At 31.4% G+C, this 19,070-nt stretch overlaps 2 long non-coding RNA genes across 3 annotated transcripts in view; one reads left to right on the forward strand and one right to left on the reverse strand.

Moving 5' to 3' along the window:
* LOC111087851 overlaps positions 1 to 19,070 on the reverse strand; it is an 83,223-nt gene that overhangs the window by 60,165 nt on the left and 3,988 nt on the right. The window contains exon 1 of one of the 2 annotated variants that reach the window (XR_002612479.1): positions 6,592 to 6,761. The exons of the other annotated variant lie outside the window; for it this stretch is intronic. This is a non-coding gene — a long non-coding RNA (uncharacterized LOC111087851). Of the gene's footprint in view, positions 1 to 6,591; positions 6,762 to 19,070 lie in introns of those variants that run through there. 2 annotated transcript variants of the gene reach the window in all.
* On the forward strand, positions 6,832 to 9,379 carry LOC111087858. The gene is made up of 2 exons (XR_002612484.1): positions 6,832 to 8,200; positions 9,045 to 9,379. It is a non-coding gene; the product is annotated as an uncharacterized LOC111087858 (long non-coding RNA).

Below are 19,070 nucleotides of genomic sequence, written 5' to 3' on the forward strand. Positions count from 1 at the left end.
ATTGCCATTACTATATGATATTATTCTAGGTGAAATGACAAGTATTTTTAACCTTGCTGCCAGAGATACAAATTGCCATTACTATATGATATTATTCTAGGTGAAATGACAAGTATTTTTAACCTTGCTGCCAGAGATACAAATTGCCATTACTATATGATATTATTCTAGGTGAAATGACAAGTATTTTTAACCTTGCTGCCAGAGATACAAATTGCCATTACTATATGATATTATTCTAGATGAAATAATAAGCATTGGCATTTTCATGATTATTGTCAGGAGATAGTTATATGGTATCACTAAGTATATTGGATTACTATAGCATGAAACCAAAAGTAGCTTTATCTAATGACAAAAGATTTTAACTTGAAATCTTCTCATCTAAAACTTCATTCGACCTAATTTAGAATAACTCGAGGTTATTAGGCCGATTTAAAATTCAAACAAACAAGAAACTGCGATAGCTGAACGTGTGATTTTAGTGGTATATTTGAAGAATGAATTCGGCCAATTGCAAGCATTTTCCTCAATAATTCTTATCTGCTGTGCATACGAATATCGCAAGGTTATCACACTGATATAAAAACTGCCCATAAATAAAACGCGGGTTTATTGTGGAATTTTCACATTGCATTTACAGATGAAATTAGGACAACTACGAGCACTTTCCTGAAGAAGTGCGCAGCCCAAAAATTTGAAGGATCTGCAAGGATGATGTAAAGGTTTTAAAATTTTTGTTTTTAAATTTAAAATGTCAAAATATACTAATTTTGCTTATTCTTTAAAATGAATTTTATATTTCATAGAACATGATGATCTTAAAAAATCTGAAAGAAGCAAAACAAAAAAAAGAGTAGTGATTTTTCTTTAATTTTCATTTATTTAAATACTTATAAGAACTGAGTCACACACAAACTGAATTTGTTTACAAACTGTGTGAGCTCATACATTAAGATACTTTTTTCATTTTATACTGGTCGAAAATATACATATACTTAGGGCGGGTAAGCACCAAAGAGGTGGGGATGGCCAGCAAGTTGGCATCTTGTTCTTCACGTTTCTTTATACAAGTTGGGAGGGGGTGTTTATTTATCTACACGGCTAAAATCACGATTGAGGTTAGATTACTATCAAACTAAAACTCAAAATTTCCAAGACAATGGGTGAGCGAATGATGTGGTTAACAAATAGTCTAAGTCGAGAAATAGGGTCCAGGTAGACCTGTTTACAAACACTAAGCCACTTTGCTCTTTTTAAGCCTCTGTTACTTGGCTTGTTAAAACTAATACACACACAAAAAAACAATTAGTATTTCTGAAAAATAACAAAAAAAAAAACAAGTGACTCACATTGAAACTGAAATGGTAAGTTTGATCCGATGTTCAGAGTAGACTTTTGTTTGTGTATTAATTTTGTGTGTAGGTTTGGTGCTTTTATACTTTATTTCTGTGCAGAAATGAAGATTGAGTATTACCTTAATGTCTTGAATAATATATTATAGATTTGTGCAGTTTAAAATAATATATTACAAATTTGTACATTTTATATTGACTACTGGTATTTTCATATCCAAAAACTTAAGAGAAGTCCTCTGACATTTACAATATTTTGTTATTATCTTCTCTCACAAAATTTTCCTGCTTAACTATAGATGTGAAAATCCACCCCGAGCAACTTGTGTATTTAGGCGAAAACAATACCTTCCGTTAATTCTTTATCAAGATATTTAAAATTAATAAGTATTTCGTATTGAATTATAACATATATTTGAGAAATTCAGTAAGGCCATCCATCTACAGAAATATTGAAAAGTAAAAATGTTTGCTATATCCAACTTCAAAATTCTCGAATGGTTAATTTTAAGAAATTATACAGCTTTTCCGTTTTTTTTACTGTTAATTCTTTAATAATGCACGCATCATTCTAACTATATTATTTAAAACGAATGCTAAGATATAGGAAACAACTACCAACCCTTTTTCATTCTCTCAGGGTAGGCTAATATTGCTATTATTATTATTGCTGAGAAAAATATTAACGTTGAACAATAACACCTTATTTACGTCAATACTATAATACTTTTTTATTTCCAGAAATTTAATGATGATATCAGTTGTACATATACATACTCAGATAATCTTTCAATTTTATGTTAAGATCTCAGTCCATGTAGTACAATAGACGTACAGCAATACATTGGATTCTATATTGTGTACGAACTTTTAGGTATCAATCATCTAAAATATATTCTGTCACCTTCATAAACGAATTAATATCATAGTATGACATTGGTCCGATTCTAGTAACTGTCAATTTTTTTAATTTAAAACCTACGAATAGCGAATAGATTCCAGTTATAAGTTGAATATTGTATGTCTCAAACGTTGTTTTCTGTCACTAGTTAATTAAAAACTTTTTATTTTTAGCCTTACAAGACTTGACTGTTCGCCATATCATATCGTGAAATAGACCTTTCTGACAGGATAAGTTATATTACGTGTGTCTGGGATCACAAATCGTGACCATGAAAGCCTCTGCCAGACTTCTAGTATTAAGTTAAAGCAAAAAAAGCCTGCACTCTTATAATGATAAAATCGGAATTCAGCATTCAAAATTTCTTGTTGTTAATTCTAACACTACACGTAGATATGTCTGCTCTTGTTTAAGTGTTTTACTCTTAAAAGATCCTTATGTTTTCTTGAGCTATAAAAATTAAGTTGTATCGGGTTCATTCATTTAGATTTGTAAGGCTCAGAATACGAGTAACCCTCATAATTTCGTCGGTACGTGTATTAAGCTACTTCTTTAAACATTTGCCTGAAACATTAATATTAGTGATGGTAGTTCAAATCACTTTGAAATATACGTCTGTTTTCTACGTTTTGGGGGATTACTTGAGCATTTTTTTCAATGGAACCACCCACGCTCACTTATTGACGGATGGTTTCACACGCTAAGACAGTAATGGTTTATTTGGAATTGTGTTCAGTAATTAGTCTTTTTTATCTTTTAGTAAATTCATTTGTACTTTGTGTTAAAATGAAGGCAGTCAATGAGCATTACCCAACTACTCACAATTCACATTAAGGAATTAACTGTGTCTCTTATAACACACTCACAACTGAAAGTGCAGGGAATATTTTATGGTATCGCAGGGATTCAAACCCGGTTCGCCAACTTCGAGATCCAGAGCTCTGTCAACCCGCGCCCTTTATTACATGCATTTTACCGTGAGTAAACATATTGTTGTAGCTCGTGTTTTTTTTTTTGTTGTTGTTTTGTTTTGTATTTTGACGTTTTTATTGTTTTTGGTTAGAGGGAGGTTTTAACGCCACATGCTCGAAAATTTCCTGTAAATGATGAAACAATGGAAAGATGACAAGAAACAAAGAGAGAGAAAAATCAAAAGATTAAGAAGGAAGAAACAGAAAGATCAAAAGGAAAGAGATAGAGAATTAAGAGAGGAATTACAAGAATGGAATATTATATTTAAAGTATAATTGCATACCCAAAAAGACAGGATAGAAAATGTACATAGTGAAATTTTGAGTCATACAAAATGTAAAGGTTGAGAAAAAGGCTATAGAGAGTATGCAGAAGGATTACAACAACAATATCAAAGAAGTACAGAAATAGAATAATAACAAGATTGAAGAAGTCATAGAATAGGTACAGAAGGACAGCAACACCAGAAAAGAAAAATATATTTAAACTTAACTAGTAAATGCAAGGATCAAACAACCCACATCTCTCTCTCTCTGCGTCCATTCAGGAATTTCAACCTCAAGCTGTGTTATAACTGTGTTATATAGAATAGAAACACTTAATCTGGTCTACACATGTTACCACTACTGTTCTGCCATCTATGGCTGCAGGATCTTCCTGGACTATTGCAGCTTTGTTACTACTTCAGCAAGTTACGGAATTTAACACGCCAGATTAACAATATCGCCCAATCAAGAAACTGCCAGATTATGATGAAAAAAAATACCATGGGAGGCAAAGCTTGAAATAAGTTCATATGTGAAGGGATGAAACAATGAACAAGTTGTTCATCTTGCTGCATATTTTTAAGGACCAGCTTTAACAATATTAATTAATCTTCCAACTGAGAGTTGTAACAACTAACGGACATTGGCGGCCATCTTCTCAAACACATTTGAAGTGATACATCAGAAAAACATTTCTAAAGAAACAGCAAATAACAAAATAAGAAGCATGGACAATAACTTAGTTGAATTTACTGAAGAAGTGGGAACATTTATCTAATTATCTTATTCAAATGCTCCACATCAAATGATGGATCCTTTATCATACAACCAACGCGTAGATACCATGGTGAAAGTACGTGGATTAGGCTAAAGCATAGTAGGCAAAAGAAACTGTATACCTGATGATAGAACTTGAATCAATTAAGGTTACGGATGAGCATCTAAATTCCATATTCAGGATTTAAGAAATTATCAGATTAAATAGTGCATAGAAACTAACTACATCTGACGAAGGATTAAAATAGCTTAAATAATAAATTAGACAAGTCACAAGGCAGAAGGTATTTCAGTTGCAACTCAAAAAAAGAGCATATTGCCAGACAGGAAATGCAGTTAAAATTCTGTAGGAGTCAAAATTGCTCCAAAAAGATGATGGAAAAAAAAGGAAAGTGCTATAAATGTGAAAAACAAGAACTGTAATGAATCAGTCGTTGATAATAAACCAAGGAGACAATCTTCTGAGGATCAGATTACATTCCATCTTACCCAATAGAAATAAGGTGTGTATTATTTAAAGAAACCAGTCCACGAACAAATGGCTTTGATGATGTGAAGTATTGTAAGATATTGATTAACACTGGTTCTGCAGTTATCATTGTTTGATCCGGTCTGGTAATAGAAACTGGGATATTTCCTTCAGAAATGAAGCAAAAAATGGATTGATGCTAACAGCAAGTTGTCCTAAAGTTCCAGCAAGAGGAAAGTTTCGAACCACTCTCACTATGCTAAGCTTTTCAGGCAACATATATCGATAACTGACATTGAGGAAGTTTACGTTTAACGTATCATTGTTTTTGTTTGTTTGTTGTTGTTTTTATGTATAATAGGATTGTTCAAGCCCCTTCACAATCCAAGAGGAAGTAATGTTATGCTATATGTTTTTGTTTTTAGTTTAGTTTTAGACTCTTATCTTATTTCTGGTTAGAGAAAATTGGCAACATCACATGACGGCCATGTGGCTTAATGGTTAGAATGTTCTTGAAAATTTAGAAAACGATTTGAATCATAGAAAACAAGAGTTGGGCATGACTAAGATACATTGTTAATTGACTAGTGGGGCTTTTACAATAGTTGAATGATTATTGAGTTAGCGAGTTTTTTAGTCAGTTTCTCTGTTAGATCTAGTTCTTCAATTTCGAGTTTGTGTTTTGACGAAGAAACAGGGATGCGAGAAGTACCATAGATAGGAGAAAATTAGCAAGTAAGTGTCTTTTTGACGTTAGTTGTCAAAAAGGTTAGGTCTTTACTAAATTCGTGAAACCATCTAAGTGAGAAACTTCTAGTCGATGGAGGAACAAACATTATTATCGTTAACTGTACTGGAGTTTGCATTATTTTATATCGAATAATCGAAAATTATCTAGCCCAACAATAGAAACCGTTATAACTGTTACACCAAAGAGAGGTTTGGTTCTTTATCCATGAACAGAAATCTAGTAACTTTAAGCACAAACATTACTCATACAGATCTTATTGATTTAGCCTGAGTAGGTGCAGATTTAGTATTATAAATAATAGCTAGGTCAAGACTGGTATAGGATGTAAGATGTTCATTCTGTACAGAGGAATTCAGAGTAAAACCTTACCGAGTAAATGATGTCATTAATCGAAATAGTACTGTAACCTGTTACGCGTTTACGGTCATTGACTTGTGCCACAAGCTCAGTGAAGCTGGCCGCGACATGTCTCTTCAAGACCGTAGTGGCAAACCGCTATGTTCCGGAAGAAATTGTGTGACAGCCACAAGATATACATTTTCTCTTTAACCTTTTGTGACACTTGTTAGTACCGAGCGTTTATTAGTAGTTCAGGCCATAGGATGGCAACTTAGACCTTCCGAGCGTCACTTCTAGCAAAGCCTACCCATTTAGCTTAATTATTAAGTCGTTACTTGGAAGAAGCCGACCGCCCGCGACCAAATAGCCGGTTTTCTTGAGGAGAGGAACTATTAAGACTGCTGTATGACCTTGAGGTAAATGCTACATCAATTTACCTAAGATCTTGTGCCGTATTCGGTGTGTTTTCGACCTGATGATGTTATTAATAAACCAGGAAAATGCAGCTGTATGAAGTTGTTGACTGGCTCTGCAGTCTTTCTTTTAGTAAATGCATGCGTAATCTACGGTAATTGATGTGTTTTTTAGTGAAACCTGTGATCTTAATAAAGTATACATAAAATAATTTATTTGCACAAGTGGCTATAACATCGGAAAAGTACAAGCCTCTCGATTCCCTGTCACAACCAGTGGGAGCTTGATGACCTTGAACGCCGTGATATAGGTAGTTTTCAGCTTAGAACTATACAGTCGTAGCTTACCTTGAGTTGCTATAAGCTAAACAAGCTTTCTTCAGCTTAAAGTTGACTAAGTTTTCGGTGCTAGATCATACCGCCATTTGTTATTTCCGATCGCAAACCTTTGCGTATGACGTTATTTAAAATACTTAACTGTAAGAACCTCAGCAACCGGATGAAAAGGCCCGCTACTTCTACAAGGAAGAGTTTTGTGTCGCCTGGAGACTATGTATAGCTACGTGGCACTACATAACCGGTAGCAACAATGAGTTGGGGCCGGGATAGGGCAGCTCGCCCTTGAAGAAAGCTCGGGGACTGGTCTTACTGCGCTCTCCGTAGACGTCTTCGTAACAGTCACGTTCTGCCCACGTACAGTTTTTGTCTATAGTGTGGAAGCGCTGAAGCAGTATTCCCAGATTAAGCTTACGGTGTGGTTGTAGTGGTTCCGACTAGATCGGCCAGTGGGGTTACCATTATCTTTGCTTGCGGTTTTTCATCTTACAGAACAAGAAAAGAAAGTTAACACATTACAGCTGAAGATTTTTTTTCTACTTTTATAACTCATGCATATTGTAAGCAAAAAATTCAGGAACCTCTGAGCCAGGGAGGAAAGACCATACTTGTACAATAACATCTTGTGTAGTTACACAAAAACTAATTTTATTAAATAAACAGTACTATAATTTCACTTCGAGTAGCTAAATGATCATCGTGTATTCGAAATATAGGCCCAGTTGTTGAATGAAAAACGTAGTACCTTCGTTTATAGCAGCACATCGAGTACGTAAGAGCCTACAATGAAATTGTGTGCCTCAAAGTGCTTATCCCATAGACGAATAAATTGTAGTTAACAGTGCTTTTGTGCGTTTTCTTTGTCTACGCTTTAAAGGGCTCCAAGTAAACTGCTTAAATCTGAAACTGCCTTATTATGAGGACAATGACATTAAAAGTTTAAAAAGTGAATGTTAAAACAATGCTAACAAAACTTTTTTTTCAGCAGCAAACCTGAAATTGAGAGTTAAATTTTTAGAAGTCACATCCTCCAGAAATATTTCTAGCTTTGGCCACATCGTTGTGAGAAGTTATATTCACACACACATATATATATATATATAGAGAGAGAGAGAGAACATATTCAATATCAAAGCGTTACGATGGTAAATATATGGGCCGTTCATTATTGGATATAATGTTGAGAAAGATGGAATGAAAGGAAAGCCATTATTGATTTAATTTCTCCATCGTGTAAAACAACCACTTAGCAGGACAACTTTAAGGCTACGATAAAACAAACGTAGAAAATCAACCACAGTCTTTTTCTGTTGGAAACTGCAGTAATATTTGTTATAAACGAACTTTATGAAACGAGGTCTAAACCGAAGCAAAAATCAATCTCAAGCCTCAGTAAGTTTAACAACGATAAAAACTAACTAGCATTCACAATTATTTTGTTGTACCAACTGAAAGAACAATTATGCAAAAAAATATTATGTTTAGTAACCAATGACGTCAAAATGCATCATGTACATTGTGTTATTGTGCTTTTTCATATACAATTTAAATATTTTTCACCGATTTTGCTGTTCTACGAAGGATGGATATAATACTAACCAGTATATGCAAGTTAAGTTTGGTAAGGTCTCCTTATTCATCGTTATTTATTTTATAAGACCAAAATACGTAAAAGTTAGTCTAGGGTACTCTTCTTTTATGACATATAAAATCATTTTGAATCAACTGTTGGCAAGCTACGTACGAAATAATTTATCTATCACCAGTAATCACGTGACGCCTGTCTAGAAATGTGACCGACCTACTTACGGGATGGTGATACTTTTTAGATCGTCATAACTCCCGCAATATATCTTTACATAAGAGTATATTTTCAAAAGTTTTTGTTTACTTTTAAATTTAAGTAAAAAATAATTGTGGAAGAAGTGTCTTAATGAAATAGATGGATCTTTGTTGTTGTTGTTGTTGTTTTAAAACTACGATTATATCTTTGATCAGTTTTCGTAGACAAATTATATATATATATGCACTAGACTACCTGGAAAGTCATAGAAATGACAACTGAAACTAAAAAAATATCGGAAATTTTATTAATAGCAACCCTTGCATCTGTACAGAGAAACTGGATAAATACCTGAATATAAACTATTACTTTGGAACATTGTGCAATGAGCAGTGCACCGACGTCTTCTGTAACCTTTCATCTTTACTGTCTAAAACTGCACTCTTTAGACTTATTGAACGTTTGTCAGTTGTACCAAAAACAACAATGAGTTTTTTATATAAAGTACACATTATATTTTTCTTAAATTGTTAGTCACTGCGTAATCCATAAATAAATATAATTTTTAAGAGCATTTACAAAATTTAAGCTGAAAAGTTAAACAATAGCTTCGATATTTTACGTAACTTAGTATATTTAATTGTCTAATATGAAGTTTTTCAATATTTTCTGAACATTACAGGAATGTGCGAACGTGAAACTTTGAACGAAATTAACATCTACGATGCCATCAATGTGACTTTTCCAGTTATGTAGAGACCAATATCTATAGAATACCTGTTTAAGCCTACTAAGGCAATGGAATCTTGATTCTTAAATATACCCTTTTAATTTTTCTTGTTTGAATTACCCACTTTCACGTTACATATTTACAAGTTTTTCAATTTATATAACTTGTCTAATTTTTCATACCACATCTTTGTATGGCTGACCCCTTTATTCTAACTTGGCTGATTTTTGTACATGTAAAATGTTTTGATCAGATTAAAATGTACGTGTTACAATTTTCAAACCGTAGTCAGTGGGATGTTGTTTCATGTCAGTCCTCCTTTGTTTACTAAATGTTTTGCCTCTTCAACAAGCTGAAGAAGAACAAGAACAATAATTGTACCATTCCATTTTTCACTTCTTATATCTCTTAATCTAAAGTAAATACGAAACTGCTACTTTTACTATGATGAAAAATGTGTTTGGATCTGTTGAAAAAACATAAGAATAGAGTCATTCAACATTTGGAACAGCTGTGGCAATACCACAGGTTTAGCCAAATGTTCGATCTTACATATATAACCATGGAAGTGTCAACCCATTTTCTGGACTGGAGTCACTAGATATTACTCAAGAGCTAATAGCAGCTTCACTTGTGACCATTAACGTGTGAATTCAGAAACTATTTGTATCAATACTGGATAACAATAATAGTAATGTAGTCTATAATTTACTTTCATTACTTTTGAAATTACCACCAAATAAGCCATGAACAGCAAATACATAACCAAATAATATAATACCAGTAACAATAGTAATGAAATGCTGAAGAGTAAAAACAAAATTATCAAAATGTTACTCAGTAAACTTCTTGTAACTATCCTGCTGTGTGAGAAATCTCACCCTTAACATAACCGGCCGTCATAAGGAAAATACTTGAAGATAATATAAAGATTCATAACTCCCATGTAAGACACTAAAACAAAATCGTCGAATATCATATTCCTTCATAAAGTTGTCTTCCTACCAAATATGTATATACACCTTGAACTTTTGCTCTATTAGAAACCTGGTTCACTAAGCTTCCTGTCTTTAGTTTAAAGAATTCTACATCCGAAAATTCGGCCATGAAATATATACCAGGTTATTTGAACACGCTACAATCAAGCAGCAATCTGAAAAAAAACATGGGATTCCACATGAAAAACAATACTGAAAGGTACAATTCTCTAGAATTAAAACACCCTTTCAGTATAGATATACAGAAACAAATTCCGTTGGAAAAAAAAAAAGAGATCCGCACTATAAGCACGGGAATTACAAAATAATTATAGCTGTTTTCTTTTTTCCTAGTTTAGGTAGGCTACTTTACTTATTGGCACTTCAATATCATTGTAAAAATCAAAGAATTCTGTGTTGATTATTGTAAAATTCCTTTGAGAAAATATACCAAAAGAAATACGATAAACACTGAACAAGGACAAAAATAATTATACTTGTTTGTTTTTTAATTAAGCACAAAGCTACACAATGGGCTATCTGTGCTCTGCCCACCACGGATTTCGAAACCCGGACTCTAGCGTTGTAAGTCCTCAGACATACCGTTGTTCCACTGGGGGTGGGCACGAAATACTTATACTTGTTTTTGCCTATAACTTTAAACTCTTTCATCCACTTTAATATCGTTGAAAAAATGAAACAATCAGTTGTTGCATCCCGCTAATTATACATCTTGTATACATTTTATATACAGCTAATTATACATCTTGTAGTTCTTACTCTTCCTAAGCTTATCATTTCAATATATTTCAGATACTTTGGGTTGTTGAAACTTTCATGAAGAGTAATTATTTATTAACTTAGAGCTGGTTTTTCGTACACTCAATACTAGAAAAAAAAACGTAGACTACCCACAGTAATGTAAAAGATTCGAAAGTGTATAATTACTCATGAAAGGTTACTTATTGCAAAAACACACACGAGACTTAATATGTGGAGATATTCGTTACATGAGTGCAAAGGTAATCTGCAAATGAAGATCAATTTGTACATCGTTTAAATACTAATGGATTCTGCACAATATGTTAGAACGTGTGTTATTAAATATTACAGTGTTATTATTTGCTTTAAATTTAACATTACTTTAAGAAACGTCTTTAAAAAGAAAAATAATTAAACAGTCCTGATCATGGAAACAAAGTTTTCCCTAAAAAAAAGGCATAATCTACAAAAAAAACACACAGTAATGCAGAAAAAAATTCCCTTACAAAAAAAAACATCATCTAACACAAAAAGTAGCACACTGATAACAGAAACGAAATTTCTCTCAGAAAGAAGACATCCTCTACCAAAAATAGCACTTAATAGAAACAAAATTTTCTCTCAGAAAGAAGACATCATTTAAAAAAAAGAAATCTTCGTGACTATCGGTAAGTAATACACGATTTTCTGTGGAATTAACCTATCAATATAGATATGACTTTTTTACACACTGACTCGAAAAATAGGTTTAAGAATGTTATTAAAATTTAGTATACTTTTTAAGAAAGTAATTTGACAACTGAAACCTAACTTATTTGAGTAAGTCATAGAATATCACAAAAAAAGTTATTTTCTTTTCACTAAGATTACACGAATTAGAAAACCAGTATTGTAGATTATAAAATATCGCCATTTTCAAGCCCACGACTCAAATGGGAGGATTTTTCAAAATCTCTAATAACGACGCAAAAAGTGAGCAAAAACATTTATGTAAAGAAATTAGTAGTTTAATCATTGAAGATTCCTTGAAAAATGACGAATACGTTTCTAAACGAAGAGAACTTTACATCGCAATGCAAAGATTTAAAAAGTGTTTCTCAATGATATCCTCCGAACAATGGTAATAACTGAATTGGTTTAACAGTATTTTAAGAGACGATAAACAATTGGCTGTAAGATTAGAAGAACTAATAAAAAAAAACTATAAACCTCTGAATCTAATTATAGAAAATTTAAATTCTTAATTAGGGATAAGTTAAGTTTTTCCTTTTCGTGTCCCGTTTTGAATATCTTTTGTATTTCAAGCTTATTATTTCATAGAAATGTGTTTTGTATTTTATAGTATTTGATAGCACAAAGAGGTGAAATACATAGAAATTTAATCCTTCACCTTACCATTATTAATTACTACAACAGACTAGTATGTAATCCTTTATTCTTGTATTGATCAGCATAATATTAATCCTGCATGTACATGTATATTTACGCAAGATATACACCAATAGACAACAACAGATAATTATATTCAAAATACTTGTTGTAGAGATTAACAATAAGTGTTCTCGAATTTTACAAGACCTGCCTGTAACACATAAAACGACTGCACGTTTAAACTAACACAACATGAAACATCTGTAACACCATTTTAAAGTCCATTATTTGTTGGAAAGAATCATAACGAAGCTATACACGATGATGTAGGTAAAGAAATATACATACAAAACAAAAATCGAATAATAATTCATGCAGTCTTCCCTTCTTTACTTCAGTTCTTTTTGTCTTAAAATAGGCTAGCTATTGTAATGTTCGTGTTCTCTTGTTTTTAGTTTAGTGCATGCTAAGAGGCGTATTTTGAACTACAAAAAATTCTAACAAAAGTGTCACACGTAAATTCTATGTAATTATAAAAGGTTTCTAAGAAGGTATTAACACAGTTTAGACGTATTCTTTACTTTGTATTGTAATCCACAATTAAAGTGGTCATCTACAAAAGAAATCGTCGTCTGAAAGAGTACAATCAAAACGGACGCTGTTCATCATTGTTTAGAAAATTATGAATGAGTTCAAAATTAATTATTTTCTAGGTATTTGTAAATTCCACATAAATGAATGTGAAAACAACCTTAAACTGTACAATGAAATCTATCAACTTAGATAGCTTAAGTCGCTATTTAGAAAGAGTATGAAACTTTATTGGCTTCACAAAAATTGGATAGCTTCTCCAAATAATAATATTCAGCTGTACTTCAATATTATCAAAAAAAATCAGAAAGATGCAGACCATACAGATGTATAATTTTGTGTCAAAAATACGTCAATCTCGTTCTGAATTACAATCTTTAACTTCTTAATTACGTCGAGAGCAATCTTTGGACAAATGAATTAAGTAGTGAGTGCGTCTTACGTTGCACATCAGTAAGTCTAAGTATGTTACTTAATACTTTTAATCTGCGTAAGTGTTATGCGTGTGAGTAAAAGAGGAAGATGACTACATGCTTGCTTAAGTTATGAAACAGGAATCCAAATCTAACTTTGTCTTGTCAAAGAACTCGTCGATCATTAAAACGAGATTCAAACACCAGAGCTCGAGATATGTTTGGTGTGTGGTGTTCAGATACATGCTGCTGTTTCTTTTCACGTGTGTACAGTTACGATTTCAAATGCAAGGACTTTCTCTCCAAATACAAACAAAGTAAAAAATAACCATAATTAATTATTTTACCTATAATATGCTTCACCTTGTTTTAACAGTTTTTATTTCTTTCCGTTAATATCATACTAGGCCAGGATTGCTAAATCTATTGTGCATGTATCTGCACGCTTGCATAATGTTTTATCATCTCCGGAAACACAAGTACCTGGTATGAACTCCATGTATATATGTGTTAATCATGTAGAGCCAATTTGTTAATAAATAACATGAAAAAGAAAACCACTATAGTTACTTCAGTTTTTGTAATGAATTTCTTTTTGCTGAATCTAACCATTGCCTCTGATTTAATGCATAGATTCTAAACACTGTCCACTTTTTAATGTAACGTTAACTGGAAGAATACGAATATGACATCTTTCGACTTATTCGAAAATATATCAGATTTGTTTATGACCAGCTATACGCGTGTATTACATTTTTTGTAAACTGAAGCGTAAAAAGGTTTTACTGTGGTGGTGAATTGAATGCTTTTGCAAGGTAAAATATTTCATTACAACGTAGTCACACCCACCCATCATATTTCAAGCCGTCTTCAATTTTCAATTACTCTGAATATAAATTATCAAACATCTGTATCAAGTGAAAATTTGCCTATGAGAAAAGTGTTAGAAAATATTCTATAACAATTAATACCTCAAGTATTGTTAACCAAGTAGCTAAAAGACAAGTCTGAGAATGTAAGCCTTTTATATATTTAATAAAAAAAATGGATGTCGGTTTTTAGCTACAAGTATGTACGGTGTGAATCATAGGGTTTCATTGAAGATTTCGTACATTACTCAAGTTTTCTGAAAGTACTGAATAATAAAAAATTAAACTTGCACTGTGAAATGCTTCATGATAAATAAATGTTCCCCGATCTAACCAAAGATATAGACGTTGTATGAGATGATGACAGGTAATGAGAAATGTGGCCAACTAAGGAAAGCTTTTGAACATAACATTATTTTTAAGAAAAACTTAAACATACATTGAAAGCCTAAACTAGACAATGTAACCATTGTGAAACAACAACAAAAACACATAATGCTGAAGTAAGTTATTATTCATGTTTGACGTATGAAACTCAAAAACATATAAAGAAAATAGAATAATGTATTCCATATTTCGAATGCTTAAGAGCTTAAAAAAAAGATATAAATTCTGATGTGTTAGTGACACAACATGAAGTAAATAAAAAGTGCTTTTTATGTTTAAGATACAGAAGAGAATACATATGTAATACTATAAATAATATGAATCCAAGAAGCCACATATGTTTGAAACATTTAAGATTGGTCATAAATTCATTGTGAAAAGCAGGATATATTTTAACGGTTGCTTATGGTCATTAGTTTTTGTTCTCAATTTTTATTGTCAACTATCATTCAAAAAATAAGTTGAAAAGCGTATAAACACGAACTTACAAATTCTAGGAATTATCTAGAATTCGTTTTTAGTCTTATTGGTGCCATAAAATCTTTAATTAGAAACATTACCTATCAAATAAAGTAGATGTAAAGTTAATGTCTTTTACTTTGTTGTTGTTGTTGTTTTCTGACAAGGATTTGGTGTACAGCAACTGGGCATATTTTCAATCATGAAAATATAGAAAAACTAGTGTATATATGAAAAAAAAGGTCAATTATTTCTATTACAGAAAGGTTTGAGTGTTTATTTCACAAGTTGTTAATTTAATGAAAATATAGGTTATCGAAACATAATTTCTATAGGAAATCCTGTAACAGATATCTCAAGCTCAGCATCAGCCATCACCTATCTACGTTTCTGATAGATTGCAGGTGCAGTGAAACATGTTTTATAACGTACTAAACAATAGACACCACATGTATAACACATTCATCCTATAATGTTTTGATTTCACGGAAAGACCAGTAAATATATCATAAGAGTAATCTATCCACGATTTTACATCATTAAGTTACAAAATATTAATACAGTTGTTCATAAATATGAACAGTGTTAAAAAAGTAGACTGATTTAGTGTCGTAAAACATGCAGTTTACACGAAAGTAAACTATGAACTATATTTGAAATAGGAAAGTCAATAGGATCAATAAAACGAACAAGAGATTCTCATAGTCATTTGCCTGAGATATACGTTTAACTACAACATCAGTGCTATGTAATATCTGGGAAGTCAAAGTAGCCTGACTATCAACAAGTCTTCTGTTATTAGAACAACGTAATACACCTAAAATTCTTGGATTTAACTTACATTTGTGCCAAACAATGTTTTTTAAACATTAAACAAAAAATTTCTGCCAACTATAGTAGAATGGTATGATATAAAATTTGAAACAAAACAACACAAAATAATAGTTTTTCAAAAAAACGTATGGGGATTAATAAACCACTTTAGTATGTAAAACTCAGTATATCTTCAGATTATAAATACACGAAAAAAAGGAGTCAGAACACAGATTTGTATCAAAATACCAAAATACACAATATATTATTTACTCAAAATAATAAATATTTGAATAGAAATAAGATTGTTCCTATGCTGTATATACTAATATCCAGAACAAAAATAATAATACACTAGATAGAACCTACAGTGAATGTATATACTACAAGACATCAGAAAATTCTAAATACTCTTAAAGGAAGCTCTTGTTAAATATATATTAAAAGATGAACCTTCTTGGTTATTAAGGTACAATACATAAATATATACCACAAGAAAACTAACCAATCACAAATATGCTACAATATACAATCTATAATAAATTAACGTACTAAAGGCACAACGCTGCTTTATATGAATGTTGGGTAAGACACAGCCTATTTTAGAGTAATAAATTACACTTTTTAACGTACCAATTATAAATTTGCTTCAAATCAACATAAAATAAGTTATTATACTAATACACAACTTAAAATAGATGATTTTTCTACAAAAAACACTACAAATTCGTTATCATATTGCAAGCCATAACATGTAATACATGAATCCACTGATAAAGAGGCCAAAAAAAATCTATACACTACAATATAACGATCTACGATTATTGCAAATATTATACGATACAATCTACTAGGCAACAATACTCTATAGGGCATAAGCTACAATACTGGAATGTGCCACAACACACAAACTTCCAATATTATAAAACATACTGTGGTACGTCAACATACATTAAGACACAGCTTACATTTCTTCAGTATGCTACAAGACACAGCCTAAAACACATGCATATATAATAAGATACCACATAAATTACATTTGAAATCAAATTTTAAAAAATAACGAAATCCTAGTGTCTTTCTTCTTCCTTTTCTCCTGAATATAACACGTCCACCTGTATAAAACACCAGGGTTTTATCAGGTGTCTTTAAAATTTATTTACCAAACTTTTCATTCTACGTGTTTTTTTATTATTATAAATATACAACACATTAAAATTGTACAAGATGCACTATACAGTAAAAGTAATAAGCTCTATCAAAATAACAATCATACATTAGGTAGAAGCCAACATATGAGCATGAATATGATACAAGACGCTACATACAATATATTGCTAGACTATAAAAAAAATGTACAATACGCATATTGGAGGAATAACCCACAAGTCTCGACATACTTCTTATAAACTTACTAAAAGTTAACCTACAAAACATGACACTGAAAGACATATTTAAAAACAATACAAAACAGAACCTATAATACATGAATGTGCTACAAAGTACCATCTACAAAACAAAACAACATATAAATCAGAAATATATTACATAAAACAAAAACTACAATACATGAGTACTGTGCAACATATAAATCTAGAATACAGGAGTATTCTACAAGGTTACATTCAGTACAGTCAATTACAACACACAATAAAAAATACGTGAATGAACTACAAGATACAGTCCACAACACATGAACATGCTATAAAAGGCAATTTACAGTGCAAGGATATAATGCACCACAGAACTTGCAATAATAAGTATACTGTTAGACACAACTTATATCAATATACAAAAAATACAAGTCGTAATAATATTAAAGTCAACCTTCAATGCATAAACATAACACAAGATACAACATATTACACATACAGATACTATAGCATTCAGTTCATGGATATACAATAAATACACAACTAACCCTACAAAAATACCTCACAAGCCAACCAACAATTTATTAAATGCTAAAAGACACAACCTTATAATAATTTATAATAACTGAGAACATAAGAAGACACAACTGCACTGCATGAACATACTGGAATACCTAAATCAACTTATACCTAGAGTGCAAGAATATACTTAAAGCCATAACCAACAATAAAGGAATATACTACAGACCACAATGTTCAACATATAAACATTATACATTTCACAACAAATAATGCGCAAATATACAAATTACACAAACCACGATACTGAAATATACGAAAATACATTATACCAATTGTACATTTAGTGCACCTCAACATAAAACTCATTCATATACCACAATACACAATGAAAAATAAATTATACATCAAGCGAAGTAACAGTAGATTAATAATCTGCAAGATACAATATATAATGAAAGTTATAATCTATACATACTACATGACTATACATGAGCTGTAAGATACATTCCATAATATATATATATATATAATAAAAGTTATATTCTATATATACTACATGACTATACTGCAAGATACAATATATAATGAAAGTTATAATCTATACATACTACATTAATATACATGAGCTGTAAGATACATTACATAATATATATATATATATATAAAATAAAAGTTATATTCTATATATACTACATGACTATACTGCAAGATACAGCACTGACTGTATGAATATTACTCAAGAAATAACTTGCAATACATATGCTTCAAGGTAAAATATGCAATATAAGTCTAAATTACGTAAATATTGTACAAAATACAATATATATAGTACGTAAATATTGAAAAGGTACAAAATATCGTTAATGAATGTCAGATAATTGACTACAAATAATACCTGAACATACAACTTGCAATACATAAATGCCCCACTTGACACAACATGGTACACGCGAATACATAATAAGACACATAAGACCATATGTGAGTACACTGTATGACACGTTTATATTATATGAATATAGTAAAAGGCATAATTTACAATGCAACAGAATATTACAAGACACAATGTATACATTATATATTTAAAACATTCAGCATGCAATACCTAATATATAACATAGCATATAATACACAAATATATACTACAGGTCAAAAATACTTTAATAAACTATGAGACACAACCTTTAGTACAGGAATATATACAAGACACAACCTACCATATGTGAATACACTACATGACAATCTACAATATATCACTGTACTAAAAGATGCAAATCTATAATACATGAGTGTACTATACATCTCACACTTTAATCGGGTTCGAATCCCCGTCCCACCAAACATGCTCACCCTTTCAGTCGTGGGGGCGTTATAATGTGACGGTCAATCTCACTATTCGTTGGTAAAATTGTAGCCCAAGAGTTGGCGGTGATGACTAGCT

The sequence above is a fragment of the Limulus polyphemus genome, unplaced genomic scaffold (assembly GCF_000517525.1).
Source record: "Limulus polyphemus unplaced genomic scaffold, Limulus_polyphemus-2.1.2 Scaffold78, whole genome shotgun sequence".
Lineage (NCBI taxonomy): Eukaryota > Metazoa > Arthropoda > Merostomata > Xiphosura > Limulidae > Limulus > Limulus polyphemus.